We start from the raw sequence: 9965 nt of genomic DNA on the forward strand, positions 1-9965 counted from the left end.
AGCAGGAGTGTCTCTCTAATACGTGGGGCACTCACAGGTGTGGAGCGGCAGGCGAGGGGACACAGGACCACAGCAAATGCAGCTGTCATTTGATTTCGACGATGGGTGCGCCATGAACATTGCGATTGGCAAGAAACAACGGGAATAAAGACGCCCCATTGCTGGCCGTTCATTGGCCAAGGATACACCTATCAAATGGCAGGACTGTTTAAAAGACTGTGGCCAATCATCGATGGCTTTTCCGCACTGATGAAGGCAGAAGCCAGAAACGCGTCTGCGGATACGACTAAGCCCACTAATGCCCCGTGTGTGTACCGAAGTTGCCATGTGTTTGTTGATCTTTAAAGCGGTTCCACCTCCGCTTTTCGGTTGCACCCGCCGTGAGTTCGGCTGGCCCTGGGTGGAATGGTGTCTTTCTATTAATTTGGGCTGCCAGAAACGCCGCTAACAGATACTGTCGACCGAGTGAGGTCGTTGCTTATACAAAGCAGGAGTGTCTCTCTAATACGTGGGGCACTCACAGGTGTGGAGCGGCAGGCGAGGGGACACAGGACCACAGCAAATGCAGCTGTCATTTGATTTCGACGATGGGTGCGCCATGAACATTGCGATTGGCAAGAAACAACGGGAATGAAGACGCCCCATTGCTGGCCGTTCATTGGCCAAGGATACACCTATCAAATGGCAGGACTGTTTAAAAGACTGTGGCCAATCATCGATGGCTTTTCCGCACTGATGAAGGCAGAAGCCAGAAACGCGTCTGCGGATACGACTAAGCCCACTAATGCCCCGTGTGTGTACCGAAGTTGCCATGTGTTTGTTGATCTTTAAAGCGGTTCCACCTCCGCTTTTCGGTTGCACCCGCCGTGAGTTCGGCTGGCCCTGGGTGGAATGGTGTCTTTCTATTAATTTGGGCTGCCAGAAACGCCGCTAACAGATACTGTCGACCGAGTGAGGTCGTTGCTTATATAAAGCAGGAGTGTCTCTCTAATACGTGGGGCACTCACAGGTGTGGAGCGGCAGGCGAGGGGACACAGGACCACAGCAAATGCAGCTGTCATTTGATTTCGACGATGGGTGCGCCATGAACATTGCGATTGGCAAGAAACAACGGGAATGAAGACGCCCCATTGCTGGCCGTTCATTGGCCAAGGATACACCTATCAAATGGCAGGACTGTTTAAAAGACTGTGGCCAATCATCGATGGCTTTTCCGCACTGATGAAGGCAGAAGCCAGAAACGCGTCTGCGGATACGACTAAGCCCACTAATGCCCCGTGTGTGTACCGAAGTTGCCATGTGTTTGTTGATCTTTAAAGCGGTTCCACCTCCGCTTTTCGGTTGCACCCGCCGTGAGTTCGGCTGGCCCTGGGTGGAATGGTGTCTTTCTATTAATTTGGGCTGCCAGAAACGCCGCTAACAGATACTGTCGACCGAGTGAGGTCGTTGCTTATACAAAGCAGGAGTGTCTCTCTAATACGTGGGGCACTCACAGGTGTGGAGCGGCAGGCGAGAGGACACAGGACCACAGCAAATGCAGCTGTCATTTGATTTCGACGATGGGTGCGCCATGAACATTGCGATTGGCAAGAAACAACGGGAATGAAGACGCCCCATTGCTGGCCGTTCATTGGCCACGGATACACCTATCAAATGGCAGGACTGTTTAAAAGACTGTGGCCAATCATCGATGGCTTTTCCGCACTGATGAAGGCAGAAGCCAGAAACGCGTCTGCGGATACGACTAAGCCCACTAATGCCCCGTGTGTGTACCGAAGTTGCCATGTGTTTGTTGATCTTTAAAGCGGTTCCACCTCCGCTTTTCGGTTGCACCCGCCGTGAGTTCGGCTGGCCCTGGGTGGAATGGTGTCTTTCTATTAATTTGGGCTGCCAGAAACGCCGCTAACAGATACTGTCGACCGAGTGAGGTCGTTGCTTATACAAAGCAGGAGTGTCTCTCTAATACGTGGGGCACTCACAGGTGTGGAGCGGCAGGCGAGGGGACACAGGACCACAGCAAATGCAGCTGTCATTTGATTTCGACGATGGGTGCGCCATGAACATTGCGATTGGCAAGAAACAACGGGAATGAAGACGCCCCATTGCTGGCCGTTCATTGGCCAAGGATACACCTATCAAATGGCAGGACTGTTTAAAAGACTGTGGCCAATCATCGATGGCTTTTCCGCACTGATGAAGGCAGAAGCCAGAAACGCGTCTGCGGATACGACTAAGCCCACTAACGCCCCGTGTGTGTACCGAAGTTGCCATGTGTTTGTTGATCTTTAAAGCGGTTCCACCTCCGCTTTTCGGTTGCACCCGCCGTGAGTTCGGCTGGCCCTGGGTGGAATGGTGTCTTTCTATTAATTTGGGCTGCCAGAAACGCCGCTAACAGATACTGTCGACCGAGTGAGGTCGTTGCTTATACAAAGCAGGAGTGTCTCTCTAATACGTGGGGCACTCACAGGTGTGGAGCGGCAGGCGAGGGGACACAGGACCACAGCAAATGCAGCTGTCATTTGATTTCGACGATGGGTGCGCCATGAACATTGCGATTGGCAAGAAACAACGGGAATGAAGACGCCCCATTGCTGGCCGTTCATTGGCCAAGGATACACCTATCAAATGGCAGGACTGTTTAAAAGACTGTGGCCAATCATCGATGGCTTTTCCGCACTGATGAAGGCAGAAGCCAGAAACGCGTCTGCGGATACGACTAAGCCCACTAATGCCCTGTGTGTGTACCGAAGTTGCCATGTGTTTGTTGATCTTTAAAGCGGTTCCACCTCCGCTTTTCGGTTGCACCCGCCGTGAGTTCGGCTGGCCCTGGGTGGAATGGTGTCTTTCTATTAATTTGGGCTGCCAGAAACGCCGCTAACAGATACTGTCGACCGAGTGAGGTCGTTGCTTATATAAAGCAGGAGTGTCTCTCTAATACGTGGGGCACTCACAGGTGTGGAGCGGCAGGCGAGGGGACACAGGACCACAGCAAATGCAGGTGTCATTTGATTTCGACGATGGGTGCGCCATGAACATTGCGATTGGCAAGAAACAACGGGAATGAAGACGCCCCATTGCTGGCCGTTCATTGGCCAAGGATACACCTATCAAATGGCAGGACTGTTTAAAAGACTGTGGCCAATCATCGATGGCTTTTCCGCACTGATGAAGGCAGAAGCCAGAAACGCGTCTGCGGATACGACTAAGCCCACTAATGCCCCGTGTGTGTACCGAAGTTGCCATGTGTTTGTTGATCTTTAAAGCGGTTCCACCTCCGCTTTTCGGTTGCACCCGCCGTGAGTTCGGCTGGCCATGGGTGGAATGGTGTCTTTCTATTAATTTGGGCTGCCAGAAACGCCGCTAACAGATACTGTCGACCGAGTGAGGTTGTTGCTTATACAAAGCAGGAGTGTCTCTCTAATACGTGGGGCACTCACAGGTGTGGAGCGGCAGGCGAGGGGACACAGGACCACAGCAAATGCAGCTATCATTTGATTTCGACGATGGGTGCGCCATGAACATTGCGATTGGCAAGAAACAACGGGAATGAAGACGCCCCATTGCTGGCCGTTCATTGGCCACGGATACACCTATCAAATGGCAGGACTGTTTAAAAGACTGTGGCCAATCATCGATGGCTTTTCCGCACTGATGAAGGCAGAAGCCAGAAACGCGTCTGCGGATACGACTAAGCCCACTAATGCCCCGTGTGTGTACCGAAGTTGCCATGTGTTTGTTGATCTTTAAAGCGGTTCCACCTCCGCTTTTCGGTTGCACCCGCCGTGAGTTCGGCTGGCCCTGAGTGGAATGGTGTCTTTCTATTAATTTGGGCTGCCAGAAACGCCGCTAACAGATACTGTCGACCGAGTGAGGTCGTTGCTTATACAAAGCAGGAGTGTCTCTCTAATACGTGGGGCACTCACAGGTGTGGAGCGGCAGGCGAGGGGACACAGGACCACAGCAAATGCAGCTGTCATTTGATTTCGACGATGGGTGCGCCATGAACATTGCGATTGGCAAGAAACAACGGGAATGAAGACGCCCCATTGCTGGCCGTTCATTGGCCAAGGATACACCTATCAAATGGCAGGACTGTTTAAAAGACTGTGGCCAATCATCGATGGCTTTTCCGCACTGATGAAGGCAGAAGCCAGAAACGCGTCTGCGGATACGACTAAGCCCGCTAATGCCCCGTGTGTGTACCGAAGTTGCCATGTGTTTGTTGATCTTTAAAGCGGTTCCACCTCCGCTTTTCGGTTGCACCCGCCGTGAGTTCGGCTGGCCCTGGGTGGAATGGTGTCTTTCTATATATATATATATATATATATATATATATATATATATATATATATATATATATATATTCACAAAAAAACAGGTTTCAGGGACGTTATAGTTAGCAGTTAGCATTAAAAAAAACGAAGAAATTCACTGAAAAAAACCCAGGTTTCAGGGATGTTATAGTTAGCAATTACCATTTAAAAAACCTTAGAAGTTCATTGAAAGAAACACAGGTTTCAGGGACATTATAGTAGAAATTAGCTTTTAAAAAACCTTAGATATTCACTGATTCACTGAAAAAACCCACAGGTTACAGGAACGTTATAGTTAGGCTGACATTTCACTCGTACAAAACCAGAGAAATTTAGCTGTTATAGCTGTTATAGTTAGCTCGGCTAACTATAACTTGCGCCCCTGAAATGCACTGCTGATGACATCACATATTACTTCACTCCTGACTTGGTCAGTGACATCATTGATGACATTACTGATGACATCTCAAATGACACAGCTGATCAATGCTATAGTGCATAGGCTCTCTGCGTAAATTGTGATTATGATTGGTTATCCATGATTGGCATATTTGATTTACTAGTAAATCCCTCGTAAAGTGTACTGTATGTGCCCAGGGCCTGTAAATCAAATGCTGCTAGTGGACCAGCACAACTGATTGTGCCACCCACACGTGTAGCCTTTCAAATGTATCTCAGATGTGCCACTGCAATGTCTGAGTGCAGTTATAACTGACTTGTCGACCTCGCGAGTGCACCCATTTACCAGGCCCTAACATTCCCAGTTCTTACATTTAAGTCACCCAAGGTACCTCCAAGGGCAGGGTGTAGTGTATGTGAAAGGTAGAATATGTTCTGGTGTGTGGTACATGTCCTGATATTGAAATACTGGGCATTTCACTTTTCACCTTTGCTAGGACTAGTTCTCCCTTTGGCTATCATTAAAGCTGCGCTGTAACATTTTACATGTGTAACTTTCAATTAAGAACAGCTGGAGATTTGGAGTTTAGGCTCTCAAAACCCAGAATTTAATAACACACCTTTTAGTGAAAGTGTTTTTTTAATTTTGTGTTTGAAAATGTCACTTTTAGAAAGTGGGCATTTCCTTACTAAACCATCCTGTGTGCCTCTGCCTGTTTGTGTATTGGCCATCTGGTTTTGGAGTGATGAGAGATGGGGATATGCATTCACTCTAGACAGTCACAAGGGTGGTTGAGGTGTGTCCTGCCTTTCCTGGATGACTCAGAGCAAGGCTGAATAAACCTTTCTGCATTGTGATGGGAGGAGATTTCACTCGAACTAGTTTCTTCTGACCTCAAAGATTCTTGAAACAAAGACTACAAAGAGAAAATGGGGTATAAGTAGTAGACCTTAAACCCCAGAACTTTAAATTACTTCTGGACTAAGAGGACCCCACTAAGAAGAAGAGCTGAAGAGCTATCATGATAAGTACTACCCATTTAGTCTGTGTTGCTTGCTTTGCTAGGTTGGCCTGCAGTTGATGCTTCTGTCTGTGGGCAGTGGAAAGGACAGGACTTTTCCCTTGCTATGGTATCCTCTTAAGAAGATTCTGCAAGGGCTTGAAGTAGAGCTCGGCTCCTGAACTGAAGTCTCAGGTACACAAAGACTTCACCTGCAACTTGCTAAACAGCACCTGGACGCCTCTGCTGGACTCATGTTTGCAAAAGGGGCCCAATTCCAGTTCCTGGGCCCTTGGAACTGTGTGGTTGGTGTTGCAACCTAAGAAAAGCAACATCGATGTCACCAGTGATGCCGAAAGTGACGCCGCGACCTTCATTGAGGCCGTGGGCACAGCATGTGAAGTGCATAACATTTGCCAACACCTGCAAATTATCAACCTCTCTGATGCCAGCGCTCACACAACGCCTGTCGCCAATAGTGCCTGCATCTCTTCATCGTGGAGCAGATAACCAACGTGGGGGCTTCCTGTACTTATTGACACCGCACTGCTGGACAGAACTGATACCTCACTGCTAATGCCGCCTCACCTCCCCTGCCAGCCTAGACTCGAGACCTCGACGCCTCACCATTTCAATGCTTAGCCTTCCCTGTGGCAGTAAGGAGCCTGCCTTTCCTTGGCCCATAGGTGCCTCACCTCTGTGCCGTCATCACGTCTTTTGGCATAGTTTCTAAAGTATTGTTACTTGGGATTTCGTGTGACTCCGGTCCAGCCCACACACCTCGCAGTCAGCACTGTACATTTGATTTATGCCTGTTACGATGTTGTAACATTCCCAGTTGGAGCTATTTGTTTCTACGAGTGTTATTTTTGCAATAATCATTCTAAAAGTGATATCTTGACATATGTATTGTGGATTTTTGTTGTTTCGGTCTTATTTGGTTTAGCTAAAGATACTTTATTTTTCTAAACTGGTGTGGTGTCCATTTGAATTGTTTTCACTATGTTGCTGTGTGGTTGGGTACAACTACTTTACACATTGCCTCTGAGATAAGCCTTTCGGCTTGTGCCAAGCTTTCAAGGGGGTGAGGAAGGGTTATCAAAGTGTGTAATCCCCTTACCGTGACTAGAAAGAAGGGTCCCTACTTGGACATGGTGCATATCTCAGCAACTTGAGACCCCAACTTGAGACACAAATAATATCATTTTCAGCTCGTCATGCTCACGGCTGAGTGAGGGTGATGCTGGAAACTTCAAAATTTGGCCAGCTGTTCAATTTTCAGAATCACAACAGTTTCAGTTTCAATGAAATAAAAAGAATTGTCTGACAAAACTCATTCCAAAAATCTGGCAGGAAGAGTGTAACAACACCGCCCAGTCTTGGGAGTGTTTTATTACAACGATTGTGTTGGCATTAGAAATGAAAACAGACATAAATATTCTCTCTGAGACCATAGCACTAAATCAAGCAGGGTTTGAGGCAAGGGCATAGCAGGAGGCAGCAGTCAGGCAGCTTTTGGAAGAAATCTTTTCCTGAAAAAGCTCATTCACGTTTTCGGATACTCGCTGTAGTGTCTGACATACTGTGTACACATGTGCTTGTGAATACTGGAGCCTTTGTTCTCTTTTATCAACCCAACTTAAGATCTGACGTGTGTTGCATGGGTGAAGACGAAAACTTTTCTGAAATAATTGAATTTTATTCTGAGGTGGGGTGAGGAAAGTAACCTTTGATCAAGATGCATTTCGCTGTGTGATTGACATAGACTGCTGCAGGCTGGCAATGTTCATGTGGAGGGAGTATTATATAATATAACTCGTATTGCGGCAGAAGCAGAGCATGTGCCGGGCTCCTTGCACCATTTCCAGGCTCGCTTCCTGCAGGCCTGCTTCTTGTAGGGTGACAAATAGAGTTGAGCAAAGTTCGCGTAATATTCTTTTGCATAATTACATGAAATGACAGAAAAATTACGCAAAATTACGCGCAAGTAACAAAATGGGGAAATGGCATTTGGCACTATATTTTAGCATGAAATACATCCTTGCGTCCCTTTTTGGACTCGATGACACAGTTTGTGGCAAAAAAAAACCTTAAAGAACACAAGTGCCTCAAACAGTAGCCGCTCATATTCTGGTCGTTGTGCTGTTGTGGCCGCTTACACTCATTCTTTTTGCTGTGAATGGCTTGTAATTATGCGATGTGGCATAATAGCTGAATTTTGGACATTTTCCTTAACAACAGTAACATGACATTACTGAAAGTGAATGAGATTAACACAAATTTCACCCAGGCCTAATAAGAACAAGTCGAGACAGGGACTGGGCACAGCAGCCACAACATGAGGTGCCACAAAAAGATGATGGATTTGTGAGAAAAAAAAATGGCATTGAAAAATATTTAATAAAACAATATTAATTTTTGTGTTTTAAAAATAACGTCTTGCTTTATGTCCACTATAACCACACACCTACTACTTATATAGGTAGTTTGCACTTCTACATCTGTTTTCACACCCTCCACAAGACTACTGTCCATATTGACTAATTTGTAATCCAAGGAAGCATAGCAAAAAAAGTTGTTGCACTGCACAACACAGGGCCATATCTACAAAGACTGCTGGCGCCATTGCCTGCGCTGGCACTCAAACATAGCATGTTGGATGGTGTGGAGGTGAGTGTACATTGTCAAGCTTAGGAATTATAATGGAAGCACATATTTGCACACATACTCCGAATGATCCCACATATTGGATGTGTGCTGTCCACTACAGCACGCATTAACTATCTAGATTTAATTGGGAAAAATGAATGCATTTCCTCTTGTTAATGGCTGCTTCAAATAAGCATATATTGGTAATGCAAAGCGCAGTCTGGCTATCGTCAAAACCTATGAGTGTTTGCACTGATTCCCCCCAGCAATGTCCCTTTGAAGCAACACGACACAAAGAGCTCAAAGTATGTTCAGTGATGAGAACAAGGGCCCTTCACATCACAAAATACCTTTTGCAATGGATAGTAAATACTAATGTGTGCCGGTGTAATGCTTTAGTACATTTAATCCTGCATCAGTAGCGGCTCCCTGAGGGAGTGCTGCAGGTTGGTGAGGCGGGGTGGGGAGGGGCAGGGTGGGGGGTAGTAAACTCCAGAATGCCGCCCATCAGAGTTGAGTAAAGAACTGCAACGCCAAATCGCCTATGCAGAGCGCATTGTAATTTGTTTTATTTATTTATTTCTTTACTCAACTCCGTTCAGCGGCATTTCGCAGTTTACTACCCCCACCCTGCCCTCCCCCGCCCTGCCCCACTGGCCCTCAGAACTCCCTCAAGGAGCCGCTACTGGCCTGCATGCTAAAACACTGAACTGCTTGCCACACGGTGGGTCTCATTTACGCAGTTTTGGCGCAGGGCAGTGATGCAACGAATCTTGCTACACTGCCCTGCGTCAAAAGAAAAGGCCAGGGATGTCCTGTATCTATGAGATAAGATGCATGCCTGTCCTTTTCCCCTACCCTGGCACACAATAGGCTGACCTGAAACAACACAGGCACCCTTGCGCCATGGGTTGATGCTGTGTGAACAAGGTTTTAGTATATAGGAAGTATGGCGCTCAGCTAGTTATCGTAGGTGCCTATGAGTGTATGATTAGGCTATGATGCTAACTGGGAAGGGGAAACCTTTTAACCCCTTAATTTGTGTAGTCACAAAAGTACAACATATACATTTTCTCGTTTCCCGTGCACACATATAGTATCCCAAAGAGTTGTAACAAAATATTAATTAAAGCAATATAGCACAGAATTCTTGGATGGTGTCTTTTGTTCTTTAATACAGTTTGTACAGTGCAGCCAGCCGACACATGTTTCATCAGGGAAACAGGTAGTTTCCTGACTCTTCAGGGCACTTAACCGGTGAAAATTCCAAACCGGTAAGGTGCACTCAACAACGTTGATTCATGGTGGTGGTGCTGTACGGAGACTGTAAGTGAGGACTGTCCGGTGAAGGAATTATATGGGGTAATCGTGGGGCCGGTGATAATACCAAAACAGCACCACTGTGCTCGGTCCCACTGAATTTGTAGGAGCTGGGGACCTCTTGGATAAAGTGGTTCCTCAAGATTCACACCAGTACAAATTGCCCCCCGAAATGAAATTAAATAAGTATGATAGCGATTGTGAAAGTCGGCGTCCAAAAGACACGAGTATGTGTCTATCGGGTATATTTGTGAGAAAAGAATTCAGGCGTCCTGGCGGCTTT

Source organism: Lissotriton vulgaris, chromosome 4_1, assembly GCF_964263255.1.
Source record: "Lissotriton vulgaris chromosome 4_1, aLisVul1.2, whole genome shotgun sequence".
Taxonomy (NCBI): Eukaryota; Metazoa; Chordata; class Amphibia; order Caudata; family Salamandridae; genus Lissotriton; species Lissotriton vulgaris.